This window comes from Mus caroli, chromosome 3, assembly GCF_900094665.2.
Source record: "Mus caroli chromosome 3, CAROLI_EIJ_v1.1, whole genome shotgun sequence".
NCBI lineage: Eukaryota > Metazoa > Chordata > Mammalia > Rodentia > Muridae > Mus > Mus caroli.
In genome coordinates this window covers 117,945,525-117,953,185 of record NC_034572.1, presented here as the reverse complement: position 1 = coordinate 117,953,185, position 7,661 = coordinate 117,945,525, and positions in this window count along the sequence as shown.

The window sequence follows — 7,661 nt, the reverse complement described above, 5'->3', positions numbered from 1 at the left end:
TGTGGGTAGCTGGCGGGTGTCAGGCAACCCTGAGCTCCCGCTACCCCGGCGCTGATCCAGCCGGATGAGGCCTGTGGTCCTACCGCTATTTGTTTTTCTTCCCTCCCTCCTCTTTGGTGTTGGTCTCTCTACTCCCATGGAATAAGAGACTTTGACCCCACTTTTTATTTTCCCACTTGTATTCTGCTACTCCCCTTCCTCTCCATTCTCCCCATGGTACCTTTTCACTTACACATTGTGTGATGTTTACTGAAGGCTTTACACTTTCGTATGAAGATCTTGTGCAAGAAAGCACAGATGAAAGAGAATATGTGATATTTGTATTTCTACATCTGTTATCTCACACAACATGTTCTTTACAAATGACTAGTATCTCACTGTGTAATATGCATGGAGTTGTTCCTATCCATTCATCAGCTGAAGGACATTCTGCTTATTTCTGTTTCCTAGCTATTAGATATGAGCAGCAATGTATATTGCTGAGTAAATATCTGAGGAGTAGGATCTGAAGTCCTTTGGGAATGTACCAAGAAAATGTACAGCTATGTCACATGGTAGACTTGTTTTCAGCTCATTGAGAAGTCTCCAGAATAATGCCCGGAGTGGCTTCACAAGTTTATACTCTTACCAACAGTGAATGGGAATTGCTCATTCCGCTCATTTTTCCTATGCATGCATGATATGTTGGTTTTTTGGTTGACCTTAGATAGTCTGAGTAGAGTGAGATGAAATTTCAAAGACAATTTGAATTGTTAAGGATGATGAACCCTTTCTGAAATACTTCTAAATCAAGACTATCTTAACCTGGTTTTCTTGAAGAGCATAGCACAGTGATTACAGGAAGCATATGCATATTAAAAAGGACATTTTAAAATCAGAGGAATATGTGCATATGTACATGTACAGAACACAAATACACACACACACACACACCATGTCCATCTGTAAAATATGCTAAGATTAAAACAAAACAAATATTTAGTTAGATTTAGAGAACTGAGCCTATGAGTTTAGTTTCATTTGGCTCTTCAAATGTTTTATAAAATTTTAATATGTTAAGTGAAATATCTGAGTTTCTCTCCTAAGTTTTTCTCCTTTTTATTTTAGGGTAGAGTGCCCTTTTCAAGGGTAGATGGTGGATATGAAGGGTCAGAAAGATGAGTGGGGCTGGGATGCATGATGTGAAATTTGCCAAGAACCGATACCAAGTTTAAAGTACAGTTTTAGTGTTGATCTCTAGCAGCTCTGTTAGTGTTTGGCCTGTAGTAAAAAAAAAAAAAAAAAAGTCTGTCTTCTGAGGTAGAGACTCTAAATCAGAAAGTCATAGAGGAGGAAGTTAAAAATAAGCCTTTGATGTTTCATGGGCAAGTAGAATTCAAATATACAGAAGCAGTCAGAAGTGTCACCTCTACCTGCACAAATATTTCTTGGTTGTGATGAATAATTGGTATGCATTTTCTTCAGCCTCCTGATTATCAAAGGCTGTGATGTGCCGGCTATTATTGTAAAAAAGTACAAGTGTCTTTTTTAAAAATCCTTTTTATTTTTACATCTTCAACAACTTTTTATTTTTTATTTATTCAGTATTTTCTCAAGGTCCTATTTAGCCCAAGCCATGGTAGAGAATGAAATCAAGTACCTACAGATACAGCCATGTTTGATGACACATATAGTTAAGCCCAACATTTTGTGTTGTTATCAGCAATTAGAACTGGTTATTATGAGGGAAGAAACAGATATGTAAATTGGAAGTACATGTTTAAGAATATAATTTCATTGTAGTACATTTTGCATATTTTCTTTTTTCTCATTAACTAATTTTATTTATTTATATTATATCCATACTGCAGCTTCTCCTTCCTCGTGTTCTCCCAGCCCCTCCCTCTCTTCCTTCCTCTCTGAGGTCTATTCTCTCAGAGAAGGGGAGATATGCCATAGATAACCCACCTTGGCATATCAAGCTGCATTAGGTTTAGGCACATCTTCTTCTATTGAAGCTAGCCAAGGCCATCCAGTCAGGGGAAAGAGATGCAAAGGCAGGCAAAAGAGTCATAGACAGCTCCTGTTCCTACAGTTAGAGGTCCCACATGAAGACCAAGCTGTACATTTGTTACATATGTGTAGGGGGAGCAGGTCCACCACATGCATTCTCTTTGGTTGTCGGTTCAGTCTCTGTGAGACCTTATGTGCCCAGGTTAACGATTCTGTGGGTTTTCCTATGGTGTCCTTGACCCCTTTGATTCTTTCAGTCCTTCCTCTTCTTCTTACACAAGATTCTCCAAGCTCCACTTAAAGTTTGCCCATGGGTCTCTGCCTCTGTTTCATCAGCTGCTGGGTGAAACCACTCATATGACTGTTATGCTAACTTCCTGTCTGTAATTATAGCAGATGTTAATAGTGTCAGAAGTGGGCTTTCTCTAATGGCATGGAACTCAAGTTGGGTCAGTCATTGGCTGTACTTTCCCTCACTTGCTGCTTCTTGATCCCTGTACCTCTTACAGGCTGGAAAATTGTGAGTCAAAGGATTGTACCTGTGTTGATATCCCCTTCCCTCCGTTGAAAGTCTTGCCTGGTTACAGGAGGTGACAGTTTCATGTCCCATATGCCTTATTGCTAGGAGTCTTAGCTAGGGTCACCCTCATAGATCCTGGGAGTTTCCATTGTCCTAGATATCTACCTTATCCCAGAGATACCTCCACACACTGATTCTAGTTTTCTTTCCCAGTTTTCTCTCCAGACATCTTCCCCACACTTGATCCCTCCTATCTGCCTCCCCACCTCTCTCCTATCCAGTTCCCTCCCTCTGTTCACCACAGATGTCTATTTTATTTTCAAATTCATAGTGAGATTCAAGCATCTCTGCCCTTGGTCGCTCATTGTTATTTAGCTTCTTTGTATCTGTGGACTGTAGCATGGCTGTCTTGTACTCGATGGCTAATCTCCACTTATAAATGAGGACATATCAGGGTCAGGGTTACCTCCCTCAGGATGATCTTCTCTAATTCCATCTATTTCTCTGCAAATTTTATGATGTTTGTGTTTTTAATATCTGGGTAGTATTCCACTGTGTAAATGAACCACTTGAGGGACATCTAGATTACTTCTAGTTTTTGTCTATTACAAAGAAAGCCACTATGAACAGAGTTGAGCAAGTGTTCAGGTGGTATGGTAGAACATCTTTTGGGTATATGCCCAGGACTAGTATAGCTGGGTCTTGAGGTAGAAATTATGCATATTTTCAAGGTAACCCATAGATTTAAAAATTCCACAAGTTCATGGAATTTATCCCCAAACTCCAAAAATAAACAATCACAGTAGAAATGAGGATGGGCCTGCGAAAAAGAAGAGGCAGGTGCTGGACAAATGAAGGAATTGCTTCACAGACAGAGCTGCACTCTGAAACAGGAATTTCTGAAGGTAGATGATGAATTATAGGATCCTAGTAGTTCTGAGCTATGGTTGGCTATTATGCTTTCAGAGCTGAAAATGTTTTTGCTGTTTTGAGCTACTAGTCATTCTGACCTTTCCTTATCCCAAAAGTAGGGTTAATAGGCATTGTCTGCTGTTTTTAATGATTTTATTGAGAATAGTCGCAAATACTTTTAGAGTCGTTTAGAAAATGCAGGTACACTGCAGCAAAAACACTGGGTTTTACCATGAGCACAGATTCCTCATTTAAAAAGCAAGCCAACAAATTTTGTTTAACTACCTTTTTATGTATAAAGTAACCTTTAAGATAAAGCATGTCATTCCTATGATTTCCCTGTGAATTGCAAACTGTATGGTCACAGGTTTTCTAAGCACCAAGTCAGGCCAGGAAATCCATTCTCCAAGGCTGGGCCATGGAACACTTCATAACCACCCTCCAGTAAGAGCTAGAATCTGTTAATATGATGCCACTGCTTAGCTGTGGAAATACATGCTTAACTTCATAGGATAAAGTACACATAGAAAATATGAATGTAAAAAATTTTGCCCATGCCTTTAAAACATGAATCTGAATTACACCCAAATGTAAAGAAACACTGCCAAGTTTCTTTCTAACCTGCTCACTGGTATCTTCTTGCCATCTGTTTTCCTAGATAGGGTTAAACATGAAAATACATATGAATAAATCAGAAGTAGGAGTTACTAGAGCACTTCCTAAGGTAGCAATCATTAGTTTCTCAGGAGAGTCAAAGCTCTTTGTTGCAGGCCAGAAAGGGGTGCTTCTTTAATCCAGTGAAATAAATAGAGAGAGAAAGGCTGTGGCTTCTTTTCCAACACCTTGGATGGAGATCAGATATATTCAGTACTTATAACTACATGCATGTGTATTTTGTCTGTAATATTAAGCACTTCAGGCAGGGTTTAAAATTCCTTTTATAATCCAAGATGAATAGGAGTGTGTGGTGGTTTGAATATACTTGGTCCAAGGAGTGAAATTATTAGGAAGTTTGGTCTTATTAGAATAGGTGTGGCCTCTGTCACTGTGTGGGCAGGCAATGTGACCCTCGCAACCACAAGGGACCCAGTCTTCTCCTAGCAGCCTTCAGAAAAAGATGTAGAACTCTTAGTTCCTCCTGCACCATACCAGCCTGGATGCTGTCATACTCCCACCTTGATGATAATGGACCAAGCCTCTGAATATGTAAGCTAGTCCCAATGAAATGTTATCCTTATAAAAGTTGCTCTGAGCCCAGAAGCGGTGGTGCATGCCTTTAATCCCAGCACTTGGGAGGCAGAGGCAGGCAAATTTCAGAGTTTGAGGCCAGTCTGGTCTACAGAGTGAGTTCCAGGACAGCCAGAGCTAAACAGAGAAATCCTGTCTTGAAAAACCAAAAAATCAAAATACCAAAGCAACAATAACAATAGCAACAACAACAACAAAATGTTGCTTTTGTCATGCTATCTGTTCACAGCAGTAACCCTAACGAAGGTAGAGTGTATTACACAAAATTATAATTATAAGTATGAAGACCATTGAGTGCCTGTGTATTGGGTCTGCAGTTCTGATGTCTACAAATGAGAGTAGACAATTGTGCCTCAGAGTCAAAGGTAAGCTGTGGTATATAGACAGTTTCTAGTACAGAGCCTCAGGATGGTACTCCAATGGGAATTTTCTGTTTGTACTAGGAGCTCTCAAGTGGAACTTTTGGACTTAGAGGAATCTTGTGGACACACCTGCTGCTCTGTACAAAAACCCAGCAATACTTAAAATAGTCTTCACATGAAGAATGCATTCCATGTGTTCTGCACTCAGTTTTACTCCATTCATTCATCTGCCCAGACCTCAGACCTCATCACGGAGTTCCATCAGCTAACACAAATGTCTCAGCGATTTGTAACCTTAATAAATGCTGCCTCTGCTGTTGACTTAAGGAGCATATTTCCCAAGCTTCGTGGGAAGAAATCCATGTTTGTGTCAGAGGGATAATTTTCTACTTCATACCCGATTTCTATGAAATTACTTATTACTGATTATTGTTTCCTCGAGTTTGTAGAGTATGTAAAGAAGCCAACTTATATCACATGTAAGCTGAAGATGGTTGAAGTGTTTGAGGAGAAATTTTTAGGTCTTTCTTTTTTTTTTTTTTTTAAGATTTATTTATTTANTATATGTAAGTACACTGTAGCTGTCTTCAGACACTCCAGAAGAGGGCGCCAGATCTCGTTNCGGATGGTTGTGAGCCACCATGTGGTTGCTGGGATTTGAACTCTGGACCTTCGGAAGAGCAGTCGGGTGCTCTTACCCACTGAGCCATCTCACCAGTCCTTAGGTCTTTCTTATAATGCGTGTTTGAAATGTAGATGTACTCTCTTGTGCTGGGTTGGTTCTGAAGACAAGTAACTGAACACCACACATTTGTAACAGAGTGTGTGACCCACTGCATTTCATCTTTGTCATTATTTCCTTTATATAGTTTCTTGTGAAAATTAAGTGGTATCCATATACATATGTAGGCTAGGAGTCATATGGATGGCCAATTCTTCTAACCACTGGGTCCCTAGTATAATACAGATAAGATATGGAGGCAGTTAGTGATAAAAAACAAGAAGTTCTCTCTTCCTCAGGAAAGGGGGAATATAATAGTTTCATAAGAAATCCAACAGCAATCCTATGTGACTTAGTAGCTCCAGTCCTAGCTAGTGAGATAACACACAACCATGCATGCATCTGTGCATTTTTTTCAGCAGTGATATTAATAACTGCCAAGGGGCAAAGAAATCAAATGCCCAGACATTTAATCAACAAAGTAAATTAAATACCTTCAACAGAGTGTTCCATTTTAAGTTTCTAGGATGATCTAACGCAAGCAGTAGCACTTTTGTATTTAAAAGACCCTTTGATAGGTAAGAGCATTTTAAGGCCATGTTATCCCTTTTGCCTGCTGTGAAGATGAAGCTTGCAGTTGTCACCTTGAATCATACAGCCACAGTTGTCGATGTTCCACTCTGCAGTCTACTTCCTATCACTATACGGTCCCATGTACAATAGCAGGTATATTAAAAGCCCAGATATGTGGAAAATACTTCTTAAACCTGTCCCCACAGATCTTGGGTTTCTTTGGTCATAAAAGATACTTTCCTAATTCAAAAAATATATTTTCTATGATTTAATTTTTCTCAAGTTTTACATTTCAGTTCTTCAGCCCCCAAAGGAGGGTGATATTGTTTCCTTCAAAGGTATTTTGTGATTGTACCAGTTTTAATTGTTTGATCTGTGATGAAAGAATAAAGGTCTGGGAAAGACAGCCCAGTCTGTCCCCATTTATAAAAGAGCATTTTAAATGATCATCAGTAATCTTGCTTAGGTGTTCACTGGCTGCTACTGTCATTTCCACCTTCTCTAGCTTTGAGGAATGGTAGCTGCCATTCTCACAATTTTCTCCTTTCTAGACTTTATGAGCCAACAGTAAGGTGCTTTCTTACCTTTTTCCTGCGCAAGCAGGAATGCTTGAGGGTTGAAACTTCTTCCTAAATATCTCCGGACAACTCACCAGTTTCTAGAGCATGTTATATTTTTGAAAGCATTTTCTTTTATTAATATTGCTTTTGATCTGACATAGCATTTTGTTCTGTGCTGAGCCTGCTCATTTGCATTTAAATTTTTAACATTGAGAAATTTGATTAATGTGAAAACAGTCAACTAGAAATTCATTTCGTGTTTTTCTGTGCACTTTTAGAAGTTGATCGAATCTATTAATCAATCAAAGGAGAAGTACAGGATGAGTACTGCACTGGAGAGATTCACAGAGGGCATCTCAAGCATCAACACTGGATGGGAACATTAGACCAAAGATGCCATTGTACTGTACTAACTGATGCGACAAAGGGAGAAGAGAAGGGAGGAGAAGTAGGCAGAAGCATGAGGTGGAGGACAGTGAGAGAAGGGAGCAGAATAGAGGTTCTTTCCATACATACTCTGTTATTTTTTCATTTATAATTCCCTGAGGACTCAGTCCCAAATCAATAAATTTTTAATGATGGATTTGATATGCAATTTTAACTAAAATATGTGACAAGGGCCATATAACCTATATTCTGTTTCTCAGAATCTAATACATGATGCCCGAATTGACTGGTAAAGATAGTAACTATGTTTGGGAGAGAACAAAGATTTAGGCCACTTAATAATTCATTCATTCATTTTAATTTATTAGTATATAAATGTGTATGTT